Here is a 22516-nt window from a genome sequence, read left to right as displayed (position 1 = left end):
CATGACAGGACTATCCTAAAAGACATGACACAGTATTCACTTAGTGCACAACAGAAAAATAACTCCAGCTTCCTATTGTGAATTAACACTACTCATAAATCTGGGTTCCAATAACAAACTGATGAACCTGATGAGTCTAGCAATCACAGAAAGCTTTTAGAGTATATTACACAAGTGATGCACCATTAGTTAGCAACAAAATTCGTTTTTGTCTTTAATCAATGGTGCATAATTTGTCGTTTACCTCTGATGTCTCGTAGTCCGTCCTACCATGGCTTTGCAAAATGGGCCAAGTACAATCCTTTCAGAGCTCGACTCTCAACTAGCAATGGCGAGTAGTCACAATAGTCTCAGAGAGTGAAGTGTGGGGTACAACAAGCTCAGCATTCAACAAACACTGAACAGTATAATAGCTGATGGCCCAGCCCACAGCTTGACTTTTTTAAAAGTACTTTAATATACTTTAAAACGCGATGCTACACATTACAACATGCAGGTACTCAGTCTCTGGCACAGGGTCAATGTACCTCAGCCAGGGTATCTCCTGTGCTCACCTTATCTCCCCCTTTTCTATATCATAGGGCAAGTCTGAGGTAGGTCTCAGGCAAAAGAGCAATATCCCATCCTCCCCACAGACAAAGTGTGTGCTCAGTCTTTCAGTCTAGAACCAGATATTGGGGAGAGGTGGTCTGAGGAAGAAGCATAGGAAAGAAGAAAACAAGTTACTTACCTGTAACTGTAGTTCTCCAGTATTGGACCTTTCATAGATTCACATGCCTGAATCATTCCCCGTCGTCGAGACTGGAGTCTCCGGTACATAAAAAAGCATTGCTTAGTAGTATAGCAAACTGAAAAAAGGCCTAGGCCCATTTTCCTTTGCAACCCATAACCTTCGTTATGTAAAAAAGGACTAAACTTGTCCCTGAACCAATCAGAGCCTCTCACCCTCTAGAACACTCCTGATAGAACCTTCTGCCCCTCAGATGTTCGTGCACTTGTGCAATAACACTCTTTGTGCTAAATCCGAGGTGAGCCTCTCAGGGGAGGAGGGTGGGTTGCATGTGAATCTATGAAAGGTCCAATACTGGAGAACTACAGTTACAGGTAAGTAACTTGTTTTCTTACTCCAGTTTTGGAGCTTTCATAGATTCACATGCCTGAATCAGAATAGCGAGCAGTAAATAAATGCACATTTTTTGTTACCCAGAACCTGAAACAAGGGAACATATATAGCGTGATAAAGATGGTATCTATAAAACCAAATTCCACATATCCAAAATCCCTTGCAAATGACATCCAATACAATAAACAACAATAAAATGTGCAAAAGTAGACAATAAAGGAAGGAGGGATGGTAGAAAAGGCTCACCGTTACTGGATAAGGTTCCTCAGCACAGCTTCTCCCACCGCCACATCACTCCGTGGCCGCATCCAAGCAGTAATGCCTGGTGAATGTGTGCGTACTCGTCCAGGTCGCCGCCCTGCAGATATCCTGGATCGGTACTCCTGCAAACAGAGCAGTAGAGGTGGAGACTGCTCTTGTCGAATGTGCACGGACTCGTGCATTCAAAGGTCGACCAGCTGCCTGATGACAATACACTATGGCACTGGAAATCCATCTGGCAGTACCCCTTTTTGACAAAGGGAAACCCTTTCTGGGTGCGCTAAAGGCAACAAAAAGTTGTGAAGACTTGCGGAAAGGTTTTGTTTTCTGCAAATAGAACTTCAAACAACGCTGGACATCCAGCGAGTAAAGAGAGCTCTTTCCGCAGCTGTTGATGGTTGTGGAAAAAATATTTTGAGAATTAATGGTTCGTTCAGATGATAGTCAGTTGGAACTTTTGGAATAAATCTTGGATTAGTCCTGAGTATTATTCTGTCCTCTTTAAATTGCAAGAAAGGCTCCTGGACCGTGAGAGCCTGAATCTCTCCCACTCTCCTGGCTGAAGTGAGCGCAATGAGAAGCGCAACTTTCCACGAAAGAAATTTCAGCTCTGCCCTGTGAATTGGCTCAAAGGGCTGTTTCATTAACTGGGAAAGAACAACGTTCAATTGCCAGAGAGGTGGTGGAGGTTTTATTGGAGGGAAAACTCGGAACAATCCTTTCATAAATTGTTTGATGACTCTAGCAGACCACAGAGACGGACCAGAGTCAGTTCTTCTGAAGCGTGAAATTGCAGCCAGGTGTACCTTTATAGATGCATGAGCTAAACCTGACTTAGCCAAAAGCAAGATGTATGGAATAATCTCGTGAGCTTGTGAAAGCACTGGGTGAATGTTAGACCTCTTGCACCATAAACAGAACCTCTTCCACTTCATCCGGTATGTTTTGTTTGTACTATCCGTTCTGGCTCTAGATAGAATCTCCCTGCACTCTGTAGGGATGTTCAGATGTTGAAATTCGCAGTATTCAGGAGCCAGGCTGCTAAATGCAGAGATTTCAGATCCGGATGAAGAACCTCCCCCTGGCACATCGTCAGAACAGCCGGTATCGGCTGCAGTCAAATCGGGCGCTCCTCTGACAGTAGGAGAAGCTCCGCAAACCAATGCTGTCTGGGCCACCACGGAGCTATCAGGATTATCCTGCATGGTTCTTTCTTGATCTTCATAAGAACCTGCAGCAGGAGAGGAATTGGAGGAAAGGCGTAGGCAAAGATGCCTGACCATGCCATCAAAAACGCATTCCCCCAAGATCCCCGTTGGGGAAGCCAGCTTGCGAAGAACTGACATTTCTTGTTCTCCCTTGTCGCGAAGAGGTCTACTGTCGGAGTTCCCCAGTTTTGGAAGATGTTGCTCAAAACCTCGTTGTCGATCTCCCATTCGTGGCAGACAGACTTTAATCTGCTTAGAGTAACCGCCTTGGTGTTCTGGTCCCCTGGAAGATGTTCTGCCGTAATGGATACTTCGTATCGAAGAGCCCATTCCCATATCAACTGGGCTTCTCGAGACAGGGAGAGTGATCTTGTTCCTCCCTGTTTGTTCAAATAGTGCATTGCTGTTGTGTTGTCTGTTCTTAACAACACAGCTGCACCTTGAATCCTTGGCAGGAACGCCAACAATGCTAGGTGGACGGCTCTGAGCTCCAAGAGGTTGATATACAATTGCTGTTCTTTTAATTTCCAGCGACCGCTGACTTGCAGATCCTGAAGGAATGCTCCCCAGCCTTCCAAGGATGCATCTGTCGTAACCACTAAAGGAGCTGGTTGAGTCAGGAAAGAAAGACTTTGCGAGATGTTTCGATTCCGGGTCCACCATGTTGCTGCGTGGATCATGATCGGCGTCACTTTGAGTATATCTTCGAAGGATCCTGTCGCTTGATGCCACTGAAGATCCAGCTGCTCTTGTAACGGACGCATCCGTAGCCTGCAGAAAGGTACGAGGGGAATGCAAGATGACATCGTTCCCAGCAATGACTTGTACTTGCGTACTGAAAGAGACTTTCTTTTCATAAACGCCTGGGATAGAGATATTATTCCCCGCTGTCTTTCCTCGGAGGGGAGCGCTCTGTTTACCTCCGTATCTAGAATTGCTCCCAAGAAAGTGATATTTCTTGAAGGTTGCAGAGTTGACTTCTCCTCATTTAGAGTGAGGCCTAATCTGGCAAATAGTTCTACGCAAGCCCCTGTTGACAACCGGGCTGACGCTGCTGATGGAACCTTGACTAGCCAGTCGTCGAGGTAAGGAAACACTTGGCGTTTCTGTTTCCTTAGAACCGCTGCCACTGCAGCCAGGCATTTTGTAAAAATTCTCGGGGCTGATTTCAGACCAAAAGGAAGCACCTTGAATAGGTAATGATCCTCGGCCACCACGAACCGAAGGTACTGCCTATGTGAAGGATAGATTGGGATATGAAAATATGCATCTCGTAAGTCCAGTTTGGTCATATAATCCCCTGGGTTTAATAGCAGCAGAATATCCTGGAGGGAGATCATTCTGAAGGTCTGATCCTTGAGGTAAGTATTTAGGGCTCTGAGATCCAAAATGGGGCGCCATTGAAGAACGTTTTTCTTGATCAGAAAAAAACGGGAATAAAATCCCCTTCCTCTCTGGGAATTCGGTACCGGTTCTATTGCTCCCTTTCGGAGCATTGTCCGAATTTCTTGACGCATCTGATGTAAATACTTGACCTCTTGATATCTTGGTGGTGTACAAGGGGGGATTTCCAGAAACTCTAGAGTATGACCGAATTGTATTATGTTGAGGACCCATTGGTCCGTCGTTATTTGCTGCCAATTCTGAAGGTGATAGGAAATTCTTCCACCCAGGGAAATATGCGACATATGAGGAATAGGTGTCACCAGACTGTCATTGCCTCCGGGTGGTGTCTTTCCCTTGGCGACCTCCTCAACCTCTAGGAGTAGATTTTGTAAAACCTCCTGTTTGTCTCTGTGAATACTGTTGGCGATATGGCTGAGATGATGTGGAGTAGGAAGAATACCGGCCTTGTTGATAACCCCCTCTATAAGAGGTTTGGCGTCTACCTCTTGAGCCACGAAAAGGAACTTTCCTATATTGTAATGTTCCCAGAGATTTCGCTGTTTCCGTATCCTTCTTGATACTCTGTAAGGCCTCATCAACATGCTTCCCAAACAGATCTTCTCCATTGAACGGAAGATCCAAGATCTTATTCTGGACTTGGGGCCTAAAAGATGTTGCTCTCAACCATCCTTGTCTGCGTAAAACAGCTGCTCCTCCCAAAGATCTGAAGGCCGTGGTCGCAATGTCCATTGCGCAATCTATGACTTCAGCCGAAGTCCTTTCACCTTCTTGGAGGATTTTCCTGGCTTCTTGTCTGTCAGCCTCAGGTATGCTGTCTATGTATGGTGATAGGTCGCACCACATTTGCCTATAATACCTGCCCAGGATGGCTAGGGCATTTGCCGCCTTGACCAGAAGGGCAGACATGGACGAAAACCTCTTCCCTGCATTATCGAAGCCCCTACCCTCTCTGTCCGGTGGCGCTGAAATTGGAGCAGACAGATTCCTTGATTTTTGTAGCGCCGCTTGAGTTATAACGTAGTCCGGTTTGGGGTGGTCTAATAAACAAGCCGGAGCATCCGAAGGCGCTTTGTATTTTTTGTCCAGTCTAGCAAGCACTGGAGTAACCGTTGCCGGCGTCTCCATAACTTTGAGACCTTCCTCCCATAGATGACTCACAATTGGAAGAGATCTAACCGTCTTGCGAAACAGCTCTTTGAAATCATATAAAAAGCATTCCGCTTTATCCGATGACATATTGAGCGCAAATCTCTGTGCGGCTCTCTCCATCAGATTTTGGAACCCTCCAATGTCCTCCGGAGGGGAGTCCACAAGCCTCGGTGAAGGAGATGAAGGGGACGGAATCAGATAATCATCCCATTCCTTACTAGGTTCTGTTCTCTCCCCCTCCTCCTGCTCCTCATCGTCAGATGTGTCTAGAACCACACGGAACAGAGTGCGACATAGCCACTGGAATCCTTTGGGTAGAATGAAGCAAAGGATGCCTCCTCTTATAGTCGTCCAACATGAACTGTAAATCCGTCAGTAGAGAAGCTGGAACACTCACCATCTCTTCCTGATCATGTTGTCGGGGGCGGTCCTGATAACCCCCATACTCATCCTCCCAGTCATCTTCCTGACATTTAACGTGTAACTGAGAGGGGCTACTAGCATAACCAAAAGGACCCTCATTATCATCCTGCGAGTCCTCCTCCTCCAGCAAGTGGGATGGAACCAGAGGCGTTACCTTACTAGGAGACGTAATGTCCGGAGTAATCCTTCTTTTCCTGGCAAAATCCCATTTTTCTGGGGTTTTTTCCCTTGTCGACGAGCCCGTCGACGAGATTGCCATAGTAACCGCCAACGAAACTGTCGTCGACGATGCCGCAGTCGACACTGTAGCCGTCGTTGCCGTTGTCGACGATGCAGTTGTCACTGCCGTCGACGACGTAGTTGTGGTTGTCGTCACTGTCGTCGTCGTCGACGCTCTCGTCGTCAACACTGCAGTCGACAATGCCATCGTCGACGAGGGTACAGGTTTAATAATGACCTTGATCTCACTTTTCTTCGTCGACGACGCTACTTTCTTCGTCGACGATCCCGTCGACGATGCAGATTTTTCTAATTTCTCCTCAGGCGAAGTAGAAGCTGGCTTTTTAAGCGTATGTTTAATTTTAAGGGGTGATTTTGAAGGCTCTGAACTTGTCTTCTTTGAGTGCTTTATCCCTGAAGCATGACCCTTACTCTCCTTTTCCTTAATTTGAGGAGATTTTGAGGGACTGCGCTCTGAAGACCCAGGTGTGATCTATTTAAGAGCCTTCTCAGGTTTCTCCCCTGAGGTATGAGCCTGAGGAGATCTACCGCTTTTCTGACACCTCCTTGAAACAGTTGACGCCTCATCACTGTCACTAGACACGACGTCCTTCCTGGTCTTAAGTTTCTGGAGCCAAATTAACAGTCTGCCTTCACGATCCCTCAGAGTCTGATTAGAAAAGGTACGACATACCTTACACTCCTTCGCCTGGTGGTGTGGGTAAAGGCAGTATATACAATCTTTATGAGGATCGTCAGTATATAACCTCTTCTTTGAACAGGTGGCACAGGCCCTAAACAAGCCCTTCTTCTCCTTATCCGCCATTCTCCAAAAGTTGAAAAATCAGTTGAAAATTCTCCTCAATCTAGAACCAACTGTAGAATTTGAGCAGAGCTCAAAGGAGACTCCCTAGCACAACGTGCAGTTGAAAATCTGAAGGGCAGAAGGTTCTCTCAGGAGTGTTCTAGAGGGTGAGAGGCTCTGATTGGTTCAGGGACAAGTTTAGTCCTTTTTTACATAACGAAGGTTATGGGTTGCAAAGGGAAATGGGCCTAGGCCTTTTTTCAGTTTGCTATACTACTAAGCAATGCTTTTTTATGTACTGGAGACTCCCGTCTCGACGACGGGGAATGATTCAGGCATGTGAATCTATGAAAGCTCCAATACTGGAGTAATAAAGGCGATCCTAGTCAGGATCAGTCTGACATCAGAGAATCAGCCCTCGTCTGGTCATAAGGTGAGTCAGTGTATAGTTGGGGATCACAGGTCCTCGCAGGGTCCTTCTTCCTCACAGGCTGGCTAGTGAGTCTGCTGCTCCCCTGGAAGGTCCTTGGGTTAAAATGGCAAAATAGTCTTCTTCGGTTCTCAAGTCCAGCTGGCAGCAGCTGGGCCATTTCAAGGTGCTTCACATTTCAGCAACTGTGTCAAAAGTCCAATTGGACACACTTTGGGTCAGCACTTTAGCAGCCACAAGCAGGGTCCCGATGAAGTAGTATACTTGGGCACACTTTCAGCAAGTGCCGTGGACTACTCATTTTAGATTACATTCAGGCACCATTAAGTCAACTACCATGGGCTTAGCAGCAATGAGGTTCAGCAAAACAGTTGACTCGGACACACTGAATGCAAATGTTGGTGGCTAACCATTGCAGAGTACATTGGGGCACACTACAGGCAAGTGCCATGGGCATGGCAACAGTATGATGAGGCACGTGTACCATGGACTTTGCAACAGTTGGTTTGGCAATATGATCCACTCTGGCACATTTCGGGCAACTGCTGCAGGTCTAACCCTTCCGTGAGGGTGGCAGGCCCCGAACTGTGAGCATGCCAGTCACATCCTTAGAGGTCTGCTGGATGGGCCTCTGCCATAGAGTCAATTGCTTCTTGTCTATGCTGGCAGTCAGCTCCTCCTGTATGGTTGTCTCACTCCTTCCCTCTGCTCTCAGGAAGAGTTCTTTCAGGTGCTTTAGAACTGGGTGACAGCTTTTTCTTAAGATCAGACTCCAGGTGATGTCCTCTAACCTCTGTGGACCTGGCTGTTAGGTAGACACCAGCCATGATTGCACTGCAGTCCTCTGGGTACTCTGAAGAGCACGCTCATCTTGGTTAAAGAGAACTTGGAACGAGCGGTTCAACAGCTCCCACTTTCATACAGATATAGCAACCAGAGGATGTGTATTCTCTGTTTGCACCTTCAGAACCAGTTTCATGTGCCCTTCTAGGCTGTCTTCCAGACTAGACTTTTGAGTACAGTAATGCTAATCAAAGCAAGGTATTCTCTAGACTGGTGCACCCACAATAGAGACAAAGAGAAGTGAGCATTTTGCACCTGGCCATTAACAACCATACTGGCAGTGATCAGCAAAAGAGGAAAAAAGCTGGCCTCAACTATAGGACCCTTCACACTCTAAAACAAGGGAGTCTACACCCCTGCCCTTCAATCCCACCTTCTATAAAATGACAGTGCTAGGAAGACCAATCAGCAGCCCTCTGCAGTAAAATAACCATCAAATTTCTATGGGCAGAGCTATCTCCCATTCTCCCACTTGAAAGTCGAAGTCACTTCCCTCAAGTCGAATGTCAGACATATACTTCCTCTGAGAAAACATCACCACCTCTATCTGGTACACATGAAAATGCTAAGGGGTTCCAAAACATAAACTGCAGGCCTCCGTCACTCTGGTTCACTCATACATCTTCCTTGTGGGTGTTGAGAAGATCATACACACAAGCTTAGAGATATTAGCACTAGGATGGGGTTAGCCTGTAGCAGAAAAACTGTACACGTGGGAGCCAGAAGGCTCCCTCTCTCCTGGATAACACAGGAAAAATATGTATTTTCACCACCACTGATTTGTGAAAACAAGGTATGCTGCCATCACAGCTCTACATACTAACTCCTAACAGTGATGGTAGTCCACTGTTGCAAAGCAGAGTGAACTTGGTGCACCCCTTCAGTTCTAGGACAGATCTAGGACCTCATGTCAATTAACATGCCTAGGCCTTCATGCACATGTTAGATTAGTGTGAGACTGGGTCAAACTCCAAAAACAAGGATACCAAGGACTCACAATATGAATGTACACCATGCAAGGGATATTACTATATATACACAGGAACACCTTGCATTTATGCAACACCATGCTTAAATTTTCATTCTTAATAACACATTTTTTGATAAATTCTGAGAAGGAACAACCCACAGCTTCATATACAATATTACTGCATTTCCGCTAACATGCTCTTCCTTCCCAATTTGCTCTGTGTAGAGGGCTTGCCCATCAACATTCAATTTTATAACAAGATTTAGAAACATAATCCTTAAATTCAATACATAAATTAAAAGATCTATCCATCAGTGGTTTTCAGGATATTCTCTACAGAGCCAAGATTAGAAATAGGGGCTGTAGGTTGACACTCCAGGCACAGTACTGCTTATCAGCAGTGTTGTGGAAGTTAGGTGCAATATGTCAAGTGGCTGGCTGTATACAGAAAGAGGGGTCCGCGGATCTGGCGATGTATGCTCTTGCAATGGTAGGGACAACATATAGTGCCTTTTCTGTGTGAATTGCCTGCTAGGGGAGTATTATTTTTTGGGGCCTTGTATTTCAGACCACTCACTCCTACTGATGAACATTGGTAAACATAGTAGAGGGAATTGTGGAGTTTAGAGATTGGATGTGTGGTAATTAAAATAAATTAGCACTGACTTAACACAGGACTACAATTTCTATTAAGTTTTTACAGGAGAATAAGGGATCGATGCATAAATAAGTTAGCTTTAATGATGCCTTTTCTGGTAGGGACTCGAACAGCAGATTCCTCGCCTTGTGAATTTCCCAAGGCACCTACTGGATCTAGAGGATTTTCATGGCATCTCTCTCGCACGCCGGTAGGTGGCATTGTGCAGCTTGCATTTGATCCCTGCCCTCAATACATGAAGGTGGGCAGATTGTCCTTTTTGGACTCCACCAACATCTCCTTCGTTGATGCAACGTCTGGGACACTATATCAGCATCACCTCTATGCACTGATGTTACTTTCTCACTGGTCTTTCTTTCATGCCATTGGGCGCAAAACCCATTGCAATGACAATGTGCCTGTGTGCAGATCTCTAAAATTAGAATCTTGCAGACTGTATGAGTGCCTTCCACATGACGTGAGGGTGTGTCGGTGAGGAGTCTGTGGTTAGAGTTTCTATAAGAAATGGCTTTAACGAAGGTAAGTAACTTGTTCTCCTGATAGAGAACTGTAGACTCGTCACCTTGTGAATAAATAACAATGGAGTACCTCTCCATGTAGAGGGCCTGTGGAATGGCTCAGACCAGAAAATCTTGCAGGACTGATTGGGTAAAGTTACCCTCCTGCTGGGCTGGACTATTCAGGCAGTAGTGCTTAATGAATGTGTGGAGGGATGCCCATGTAGTAGCCAGATAGATGTCCAAAACTGGCACATCGCATGCAAGCACACTGGTAGCAGTCTTTGCTCCATGGGATGAGAAAACTAGCCTTCTAGGACCTGCTTCTTGGCTTGTCCATTGCAGATCCTTATGCATAATACAATCCATCAGAATGTGGCTCTATTTTGCACCACTTTCTCCTTTTTGACAAAGTGATGGATTTTCCTGTGTGAAAGGGCGTGATTATCTTTGGACGGAGAAGACCTGGAGTTCACACACTTGTTGAGCAAAAGTGAAAGCGATGAGGAACACAATCTTTATGGTAAACAGGCATATAGGAAACCAGTGCATTGGTTCGAAAGGAGCGCACATAAGTACTCAAGAGCCAAATTGAGGTCCCACTGTGGCATCACAAAAGTGTAGGGCGGGAACATGTGGATCAGCCCTTTCAAGAACAACTTCCCGACAGGGTGAACTGAAAAGAGATGGCTGATTGGGTGACCATAGGATGGCCGAAAGATAACCCTTAACTGTTGCCACAGCAAGGACTTGCTGGGCTCGACAAAGAAAAAACAACAAAACGTCAGACAACTGTGCCTGTAATGGCTGACAATCACAGGAGGAATACCAGACAACAAACTTCTATCAGCGCCCTGCACGTTCATTTTTAATGGCAGGAAGCTTGGCTGCCAGGATAACACTAACTACTTTGGGCAGAGGATCAAAAGCCATCAACTGTCGTTATTTAACCCCTTGTGTGCCCATGACGAGCTGGACTCGTCATGGAGCACAGCCGCGCTGTGCCCATGACGAGTCCAGCTCGTCATGAGGCATTCCCTGGGGAATCCCTCTGGTGCGGACACCAGAGGGATTCCCTTTTACTGCAAATAGCCTCGGGAGCAGGGGAAGAGCTTCGCCAGCTCCCGAGGCGACCCCCCCCCTCTCACTGTAATGACGATCGGCGCGCCAACGTCATTACAGTGAAAGTGAAACTGAAATGAGCCAAGAGGCTCATTTCAGGTTTCACTTTGTACGTGCTCAGGGAGCTATCTCAGCCCCCTGAGCACGTAGAAAGACGGGAGAGGTATCGTTGGAAAGGGGAGAATCTCCCCTTTCCAATCAATGGATCCCTGCTTGGGGATCGCCACAGGAGGACGAACCCCAAGCAGGGATCCACCCAATAGACACCAGGGAGGGGGGAGCGGCCCCTTGGGCAAGGGCCTTTGCTCCCCCCAAAAAATGTGGGCATTATTTAGTCTTTTTGCCCTCCCTGGGGGGGCAGATGGGGCAGTAGCCCCCAATCTGCCCACCGGGGAGGGGCAAAAAGTCCACTAGACACCAGGGAATTTTCCAAAAAACTAAAAATAGGGGTGGGGGCTGCCCGAAACGGGTACGCCAATGCCCCCACCCACCCCCCAATTATTACAGTCTTTCTGCCCCCCCCCAATCTGCCCCTCCGGGGAGGGGGGGGGGGGGGCAGAAAGCCCGCTAAACACCAGGGATTTTTTTGCGCAATTGTTTTTAGGGTGTGGGCTGCCCGAAACGGGCACGCCAATGCCCCCACCCTCCCCCCCACAAAAATGACAGTCTTTTTGCCCCCCAGGAGGCAGATGGGAGCTGTAACCCCCAATCTGGCCCACTAGAAACCATGGATTTTTTTGTTTTTATTAGTGATGGGGTAGGGGCTCCCCAAAATGGGCATGACAATACCCCACCCCACCCACAGAGAAATTCCAGTCTTTCTGCCCCCCCCCCCCCCGGGAGGGCAGATGGTGGCAGTGGCCACTAGGCGCCAGCGAGTACGCAGGCTTTTTTTATGCATGGGGGTGGGGGCTGACCAAATTGTTCATACCAGTGCCCCCACCTCCACAAAAAACAGCCACAGTCTTTCTGCCCCTTTAGGGGCATATCAGGATGAAACCCCCTTCCCCGATTCTCCCCAGGGCGGCAGAAAGGCCACTGGGCTCCGGATTTTTTTTTAGCAATGTGCATACCTGTGGATTTTGGGCCCTAGCGCAGTTGACACGTAGGCAAACCTATCAAACCTGCACATTCTTTAAAACTAGACATCGAGGGGAATCCTGGATGGGGTGACTTGACTGGCTCTCACCAGGTTCTGTTACCCAGAATCCATTGCAAACCTAAAAATGTGTCAAAAATAACACATTTTCCTCACATTTCTGTGGTGGAAAGTTCTGGAATCTGCGTGGGTCCACAAAATTCCACCCACCCTGCGTTCCCCAAAGTCTTCAGAGAAAAATGGTACCTGCGTGGGTAGGCCTAGTGCCCGCGTCAGGCAAGGGCCCAAAACCTATTGAGGAGACATCAAAATTACCTATCACAAAACAACCTGGTTTTGCAAAGGGGGTCCTAGGAGTCTTTGGCCCGGTGCTCGGCGGCCACCTAGGGGAACCTACCAAACCCACACATTTCTGAAAACTAGACACCCGGGGGATTCCAGGGAGGTATGGCTTGCGTGGATCCCCCAACGTTTCCTTACCCAGAATGCCCTGCAAACCTCAAATTTAGGCAAAAAATTCACCTTTTTCACACATTTTTGTGTGGGAAAGTTGTGGCATCAGCGGGCTGACACAAATTTCATACCACCCAGCGTTCCCCGGGTCTCCCGATAAAAACGGTGCCTCACTCGTCTGGGAGGCCCAAGTACCCGCCACGGGCAAGGGCAAGGGCACAAAACGTAGTGAGGCGACATAAAAATTGCCTACCTCAAAACGACCTGGTTTTGCACGGGGGTCACCTGGGTTTTTGGCCCGGTGCTTGGCGACCACCTAGGGGAACCTACCAAACCCACACATTTCTGAAAACTAGACACCCGGGGGATTCCAGGGAGGTATGTGGATCCCCCAACGTTTCCCTACCCAGAATGCCCTGCAAACCTCAAATTTAGCTGAAAAAAAACACGTTTTTCACACATTTTTGTGTGGGAAAGTTGTGGCATCACCGGGCTGACACAAATTTCCTACCACTCAGCGTTCCCCCGTGTCTCCAGATACAAACGGTGCCTCACTCGTGTGGGAGGCCCAAGTACCCGCGACAGGCAAGGGCCCAAAACGTATTGAGGCGACATGAAAATTGCCTACCTCAAAACTACCTGGTTTTGCAAGGGGGGTCACCTGGGTTTTTGGCCCGGTGCTCGGCGGCCACCTAGGGGAACCTACCAAACCCACACATTTCTGAAAACTAGACACCCGGGGGATTCCAGGGAGGTATGGCTTGTGTGGATCCCCCAACGTTTCCCTACCCAGAATGCCCTGCAAACCTCAAATTTAGCTGACAAAATACCCTTTTCACACATTTTTATGTGGGAAAGTTGTGGCATCACCGGGCTGACACAAATTTCCTACCACCCAGCGTTACCCTGGGTCTTCCGATAAAAACGGTGCCTCACTCGTGTGGGAGGCCCAAGTACCCGCCACGGGCAAGGGCCCAAAACGTAGTAAGGCGCACTACGTTTAGCACCCTTGCCTGTTGAGGCGCACTACGTTTTGGACCCTTGCCTGTCGCGGGTACTTGGGCTTCCCACACGAGTGAGGCACCGTTTTTATCGGGAGACCCGGCTTGAATATTTTCCGTGACCTCACCCTCACGTTTCGTGGAAGAATAGCACCCGCCACGAGTTCAGCAGTTCAAGGGTGAGACCTGGAGCCATAATTTACTACTGCTAGAACCACCGAGAGAAAAAATGAATAAGCATCCTACCAGCGCAGCTGACAATTATTGAATTGAAGGACAGAAGTAATACATACGAAATCCTGTAGGATGGTGCAACATTTAAGATCCTGGCAGGCGAGGGACTTCAATATTACATCATGGCACTGACAATTGGAGGCACTATGGCCGGATTATTTCTGAGGGGCCAGATAACCCATGCAGCGTGGAAATGACATTGCACTTTTCATCAAAGCAATTATACATGAGAAATTAAGAACTTTGAATTACAAAAACGAAATGCTTTGCATCAGGCTGTGAAGAAAGTAACACACGCAAACATGGCAGCCAGGAAGAGAGGTATTTGACCTTGAACTGTGTTTGTCCCTCATCACTGGCTAGGATCATGTGCCTCTCCAATGAGATCGTTTTAAAATGTATTTAAACCTGCGCAATGTCTAATGCCAAGTTGACATGCACTGAAGAAGGCTAGATGCCGAAATGCATTTGCTTAAATAAATTCAACTGGCTGAGTCCCGTGAGTGCTCCACATTTGCAGCTTGAATATTTTCCGTGACCTCACCCTCACGTTTCGTGGAAGAATAGCACCCGCCACGATATATATATATATATATATATATATATATATATATATATATATATATATATATATATATATTCACTGAAAAAACCATAGGTTTCACACATGTTATAGTTAGCGGAAATTTTACTGATAAAAAAACAATGAAATTCCCCCGTTATAGTTAGTGCAGGCAACTATAACTCACGCGACCGCAATCCTCTGCTGATGCTAATACTGTATTTAGACACTTATTTGCCCATGTCTTCTTCCATACATTTTTAGCTATACATATATTACAAATATTTTTTTTTCATAAAGACACATATGTCATCAGCAGAAGATTGCGGTCGCGTGAGTTATAGTTGCCTGCACTAACTATAACGGGGGAATTTCATTGTTTTTTTATCAGTAAAATTTCCGCTAACTATAACATGTGTGAAACCTATGGTTTTTTCAGTGAATTTGCAAGGTTTTTTAAATGCTAATTCCTAACTATAACGTGTGTGAAACCTATGGTTTTTTCAGTGAATTTGTACGTTTTTTTAAATGCTAAGTTACTTTACGCCATTTGTGGCGTGCGCGCCCACTTAACGCAGTTCGTTCCGTGCGCGCACGGTGCGCTTCGCGCACCGCGCGCCCACTTTACGCAGTTAGTGCCGTGCACGCACGGTGGGCACACGTTACGCTAGATGGGCCATGTACGCACGATGCGCTTCGCGCACCGTGCGCACATGGAGGACATATGATGCACTTCGTTTTGAAAGATAATATTTTAATTTTTCGTATATGTTATAAGCCATGCACAAATGGTGCCCTTCGGGCACCATTTGCACACGGGGTGGAGAGAGTGTGGATAATTTTTTTTTTTATTATTATTTTTTTTTTAATTTTAGTTTATCTCATCTCTAATAAGCCATGCACAATTGGTGCCCTTCGGGCACCGATTGCACACGGGGTGGGGAGAGTGTGGATATTTTTTTTTTTTTTTATAATTTTTTACCGTACGCGTACGGTTAGCGTAATCGGCGAAATTACCGAAAAAATAAAAATTCCGTTTTTGGCCTTGGGGGATCTTTGGGGACTCCCTCAACATGGCTATGTGTGTGGGAGCTGTCTAAACAGCCCCTTTACATGTTTTTGTGCTTTATATTTTAAACATCACTCTCAGTGCGAGAGAGAAAATGGCGGCCGCCGCTTCCTGGTTTCGGCCGATTCGAATGTTTACTAAGATCTACGAGCCAATCAGAATCGCGCTCGCGCACGCCACCGTACGCGTACGGTAAGCGTACGGTAAGCGCACCGTAAGCTGGATCAGATATATATATTGATTTAAAGGCTATTTTCTCAGAATCTACTGAACAGATTTACACCAAACCTACAAAAGGCACTTCCTTGACCTGAGGACTACCTCTCTGCCAAATTTCTAGTAATTCTGTTCAGCCGTTCGGGCTGTAGCCCTGTCTAAAGGTCCTATGGAAAAATGCATGGGAAAAACGCGTTTTGGGACCCCCCTTTTATCTCAGCCCCCGCTTGACGAATCCCCCCGAGACTTTCAGGGTAGGAGCGGAGCGTAGCGCCCCACCTATTTCGTGAGGATTCGTCGACCGGCGCCAAAGTTATTCAAAATAGAATGTTGCGGATTTCCTATGGAAACGTGGTCCTAACTATAACTACCTACTGGCGACCGCCAGTAGGTAATATATATATATATATATATATATGTATGTATTTTCTATATACTCCGGGATCCCGCACGTGGGCGGGGATTATTCATAGATTATGACTATTGATGAGTATCCCCTGGATGAGAACTGTGTGGCAGAAGTTCATTTTACTTGTTTTCTAGTTATGAAGAGTTGTTTTTGGACAGCTGCGAATACGAAAACATTAGGCTAACACACTGCGGCCAAATAAGTTCTGCTTTCCAGTATGAAATCAGAAGTCTACAAAACACTGACACACTTCTACCTCTGCTATCATTGCTAGTATCTTATTCAATCATCCAGAATAACTGCAAAACATTTGTCACAGGACTTTGCACTCACAGTTACACAAAGGGAAAAAAGACAGCTTGCACCAGGGCACCTAGCTTGCCACTTGCCAGTGGCCTCTGGCCTCCAGCTCCTTCTTGTTCCTGCCTGACCAGTTGCTGCCTTTTTACCAAGTGCCACCGCACTGGGTTTTTCCAGCCTAGTTTTTTCCCACTCACCGTTCTTCCCGGCAACAGCCCTGCCCACCCCAGGACCTAATTATTGCAGCCTGAAGCACAAACCCTTCAGTAGGTACCTGGGCACCTAGCTTGCCACTTGGCCATGGCCTTTAGCTTCAGCTTGTTCCAGCCTGATCCAGTTGCCACTTTTTGACCAATTGACACTGCTGCTACCTGGGTATTCCCACCTAGGTTTTTCTCAATCACCGCTCTCTCCGCCAACAGAAGCCCTGCCCACCTCAGGACAGTCTTAATGCAGGCCGCACAGCTGACACGCCGCTGGCACGCCAAAGGCAAGCTCATCTGCACCTGGACCGCGCCAGGAACCCTGGCCCCATGACCATCCAATGCAACACAACAACTACCACCTGAGCCAAGGAACGCCGCCACTACTACTCCTTCGTCATCCTCTGCGACCTCAATACACACCGGCAAACACGCTGCTGCCGCGCATCCCCCAGCACCACTGTAGGACCTTTTTCCCGCACTCTTTGTGATTTCACCTGCGACACCTCAGATGCTGACTCCACCACCTCCAAACAGCTGATGCATGCTACCACTCCACACCAACTATACACCCTGCTCCTGAACATCTGATCCCTTGGGAAACACTCCACCGAAATCTGGGATCTTTTCTTCCTGACTGAAACATCGCTCAACCTAGCCTCCAACCCGGACATTGCTGCAGCCATTTCGCCAGCCAACAAAATCATTTACCAGGACCGAACCCACAAACCAGGTGAAGGACTTGCGATCATCTACAAAAACACAACTGACTGCATCACCTCCACAGACTCGGACCAACCTCATGGAACACCTCCATTTCAAAATATGAACAGACAGAAACGCCAACCTTCGGGAAACCCTAGCCTACTGTCCCCTCTCCATCAGATCAACTGCACAACTACATCCTCCTCGGGACCTCAATTTCCACCTGGAAGACACCACAGACCCTAACTCCACGGCCATCCTTAACAGCCTGAGCAACCTCAGACTCAAAGCACCATCAAGACACTGGGACAAAATATCAGAAGAAAATTATACCAAGACCCTACATGAAAGCCCGCCCAACAACTTCAGGAACCTCAACGTCGACAATAAGGTCTTCAATAAATGGCTCGCTGACTGCGCTAACCACACCGCTCACACCAGAAACAAGACGAATGACCTTAGGGAGTTCAAGCGTCACAGCAAACAGCTTGAAAGAAAATGGAGACTCTTCAAAAACTCCACCACAAGATCCACGTACAAAGCCGCCCTCAACCTCTACCACCAACTACGAGATGCAAAGAAAAAGGCCCTAACTCTCAGACTCGAAGCCAATTCCAACAATGGCAAAGAACTCTTTACAACCATCAAGGAGCTCTCCAATCCCGCAGCTGCTAACAACGACAGCATACTATCCCAAGCACTCTCCAACGACCTCTCATATGTCTAAAACAGAAGATTGCCAAGATCTACAACACATACAACCCACAGCATTCCAATACAAACTCCTCAGACCAGCCGGACACCTCCTTCATCTCCAAACAGCAGCTAAGCAACTGGAAGCCCCTCTTGAATGAAGAAACCATCGCCCTGATGAATTCGATCCACTCAGGAGCCCCCTCAGACCTCCATACCCACCGCAACCTTCCTGTCTTGCTGGAAAATGCAGAAGTCAATGCCCTATTGTAGAAACCAACAGCAGCTACTGACCCAGCTAAAGTCGTTGAGAAAGTCCTCAATACCCAACTTGCATACCACCTAGAACTCCATCAATTCCTAGACAGTTCTCAATCAGGCTTTCGCACCAACCACAGCACAATGACAGCCCTCATTGTGGCCACCGATGACATCAGAAGCATCCGTGAGAGAGGAGGAATGGCCACACTCATCCTTCTCGACCTCTCCGCACATTTGGATACGGTATCCAACAAATCACTCATTAGAAAGCTTGAGCACTTGGGCATCTGTGGACCGAGCCTCAAGTGGATATCCTCCTTCCTCACGGACAGAACTCAATGAGTTAGACTTTCCCCCTGCACCTCAGAAACCAAGAAATGAATCTGTGGAGTCCCTCAAGGATTGTCGCTCAGCCCAGCACCCTTCAACATCTATATGACGCCCCTCGCGGACATTGTCAGAGTCCACGGCATCAACATAGTATCCTACGCTGATGCCACACAGCTCATCCTCTCCCTTACCAACTCAACCAGAACCACCAAAGCAAACTTCACCAACTGCATGAGAAACTTTGCTGCTTGGATAAAAAAAACTGCCTCCAGCTAAACAAAGACAAAACTGAAGTCCTAATCTTAGGCAACAACCACTCTCTCTAGGACACCTCTTGGTGGCCCCCCTAACTTGCCCAACCCCACCCCAGGGGACCATGCCAAGAACCTCAGGATCATCCTGGACACAAACCTCTCCATGAGCAGACAGATCAATGCTGTCTACTCATCATGCTTCCACATCCTGCGAATAACAGGCAAGATTTGAAAGTAGGTTCCACTGAACACCAGACGAACGGTCACCCAGGCTCTTAGCACAAGTAGACTTGATTACAGAAACGGTCTCTACATTGGAATCTCAGCCCATGTCCTACGACGACTCCAAACCACCCATAAAGTTGCCGCCAGACTCATCCTGAACATCCAGGGAAATAACCACATCTCTCCACACCACAACAATCTCCACTGACTCCCAAACGAGGAAAGATGTAATCACAAGCTACTCACCCATGCCCACACAGCTCTCCACAACATCGGTCCAGATTACCTCAACCACCGCCTCAACTTCTACCAATCCACCAGACATCTTCGATCTGTGTCACATGCAAGAGCATACCTCTTTCGCATCAAGAAGACCAGAAGAGGAGGACCCTCTTTCTCATACCTTACAGCCAAAACCTCGAACGATTACCCAAAACACCGCAGAACTTCACCCTTCCTTATGATCTTCCAAAGGTACCTCAAGACATGGCTCTTTCAGACGAAACAGGCATGATCTCCTCCTCTCCCTCATCCTACCCTACTCAGCACCTGGATACCCTTACTGGTGATTAAACCGCGCTCTACAAATTCACATAACATGTCGCACAACGTATGTGCAGTCTTATTTCTTTACAAACAAAACCTGTTTTTAACTTGCAAGAGTGCTTTACTTAAGAGGCATCTCTCTTTGCTGTGCACTACGAAGTGAGAACAAGACCACCACAAGTGGTTTACTCACACAGAACGACTTATAAAGGCCTTTACAGCGGCAATAAAAACAAGCCAATATTTTTAGCTTATCCCGAGATAGTCCAACAAGCAGATGTTAAACCGAATGCAGGTTATGTTCTGCAAATAAATCGAATACAATCTCTGCACATATAAAACTAGCCGATAAACCTGGATGGATGGAGGGCTGTGGCAGCAATTTCGACACACCCAACACCGCATGATGCAATTAACAATGACCCTAGAGGATAGCCACAATTTTAAACCATAATAGTTATGGATAAGGTGAATAACTTGACTCTCTCTCAAGGGTTGTATATGGGACACTACATAAACATGCCTTTTGCACCCATTTTTTTGTTTTTTATTCAAGTGAAACACATTTGCTTACTGTTTAATAAGCCACATACATATTGAACTTCTGCACTAGAATACTTTACGGATAGTAAAGATCAACAAATGAAGAAAAAAGGCTGCATCATTTTTCTTTTCAATTTTACTGTTTACAAGTGTCTTCTTGCTTACATAAACAGGACGTTTACGCATTTGGTACATGACATAAGGTCAGATAGTTGGTTTAAAAATCCCACACTTCCCAAGTTAAAAGAAACCTTTCATGCTGCACTTGCATCAGCATTGACAGTGTATTCCTTCCCAAAAACAAGCACGTTTTGTGCCACTAAAACACGAATCTCCCACGTTTTACAACCCCACTTTACAAGCTGTGCCCTAAGCACGACTATAATACACATACATTTCTCCATATTACGAATAAAACTCAGTAGATAAACATTGAAACAATCAAACTGTGCAGAAATGGGACCAGGACTTTGGTGAGCCGCCATTGTCAATATGTGAGATTTCCAATATTTCGTGGACACAAAATTATAGCAAACATAAAATACGAGGTGATTTATTTTCCAATCTATCAAATGTGTGATATAAGACAATATTTCTCTTGTTTGGCCTTATAAATTAGATGCCCAGAGTGATGTACATTTGGGAGTACTATCCTAGATTAACAAATTATTCCCAATAGATTTTTCAGCACACGATTAGTGTATAATCCATCCTAAACCAGTAAAATGTATCTAGGTCATCTATAGAGCTGCATAAAAATCTGGTTACAAATCATAGGCTTTTATGCTTGACACACCCATTCTGCCAAATAACCATCATCAAGCAGGTAAACTAAGGCACTTATTGCCCAAGAGGACAGGTATCCAGTCCATAAATTAAGCCTGGGAGGTGAACTCCGCTCGCGGAGATTTACGCACTCCTCTTTACGCAGAGATTGCGGAGTTCCCAAAAACTCTGCTTCGCGTTGCGGAGCGGAGTTTTTTCCTCGCTCACGCTTGTCAACATCATGTTGGCGAGTGCGAGCGAGGAAAATCGACCTCCCAACGAGATTTCTCAACTCAGGGGATCGGATTTCTCATTGCAAGTGGTCGCGTATGCTCGCGACCGCTCGCGTGGAGAAACTGTCCATTTGCGTTGAGAAAGTTGCACCGCAAGTAAAAATCTACTCGAGTGGCAGAAAGGAAAGCAGCGCCAGCTTGCGCTGTGCATGGTGCCGTTCGAGATGATTGCACAGTGCGGATAAGCATCCGGGACCGCAAATCATCGCTTTTATTTCCAATTTGCGGAGTTACATGTAGCAGAACTCCGCCCAGGGTTAGTATAAATCGATCTGCCACATATGGATGGAATCTTGGAGGGCTTTAATAAAGTTCTTGCCTGTAGGTTCCTCTCTCGCCTCTCACCATATTCAAAACCAAATACACTGAAGTGCTATAATTCCCTTCAAACAATATCCGCTCACATAAGGGATGCCTGTAACGGATGCCATCCACGCAGATCACTTGCTCCTACCTCATCTGGCCACCGAAGATTTGTTGAGTAGATGACCTATTTGATGTATCCATCATAGAAGATAATTTGAACTAAACAGGGTCCCTTCGGAGTACTTCATAGCAGTAGCTGACGATTGGAGCATGCCGTCTTTCACTCAAGCACACTGCTAAGGGCTGAGACTCAGCCTATAATAGAAGCATCACTCAAGTCATTCACGCACAAGAGCAAAAGGATTCCCACAAAGATGCACAGCAGGTACAACACCCTTCCAACCAAGCTTTCCCTCACTGTGTAGACCGATAATGCATTTCATAATGGGATATGAAGTGCTATACAAAGGCAAAAAAAGCTACAATATTCATAATACCAGTTGCACAGAGGTGGATAACTTGGTTACGGGATCCTGATTATGCTCAGAAAAGGGCTGCTTTGCAAGCAAGGGTGACTAGTTGCTGACTAGCCAAAGAGGTGGTGAATAGCAGCAAGAAGATTTATGATATACATTAGACCAATTTGGAATCAACGGGGCTACTTTTATAAAAACCTTTTCCTCTTGCACACACATCAATGAATAATATAGAATATTTTAAATCTCTTTATATAGTTTAGAATGAACACCAATGCTCAGTGGTATTCAACCTAGAGATGTCACCTGTTGCAAACGGGCAAAGCCTCTGGGTGGAACACAAGTGGGAACATGCAAAAATCAGCACAGCACTGTAAGTCTGATTCTTGCACATTATTTCCCCAAAAATTCCTATTCGCCATTATACCACCCCACAAAAAATTACTGGGACCACAATT

The 22516-nt window shown here is 46.5% G+C and overlaps 1 protein-coding gene across 8 annotated transcripts in view; it reads right to left on the bottom strand.

Annotated features, from left to right (window-relative positions):
- Window positions 1-22516, bottom strand: part of SCN8A (sodium voltage-gated channel alpha subunit 8) — an 828048-nt gene that overhangs the window by 132714 nt on the left and 672818 nt on the right. The gene's annotated exons all lie outside the window — the stretch shown is intronic.

Source organism: Triturus cristatus, chromosome 4_1, assembly GCF_964204655.1.
Source record: "Triturus cristatus chromosome 4_1, aTriCri1.1, whole genome shotgun sequence".
In the NCBI taxonomy this organism is placed as follows: Eukaryota; Metazoa; Chordata; class Amphibia; order Caudata; family Salamandridae; genus Triturus; species Triturus cristatus.
This window is presented reverse-complemented; position numbering and strand designations above follow the sequence as displayed.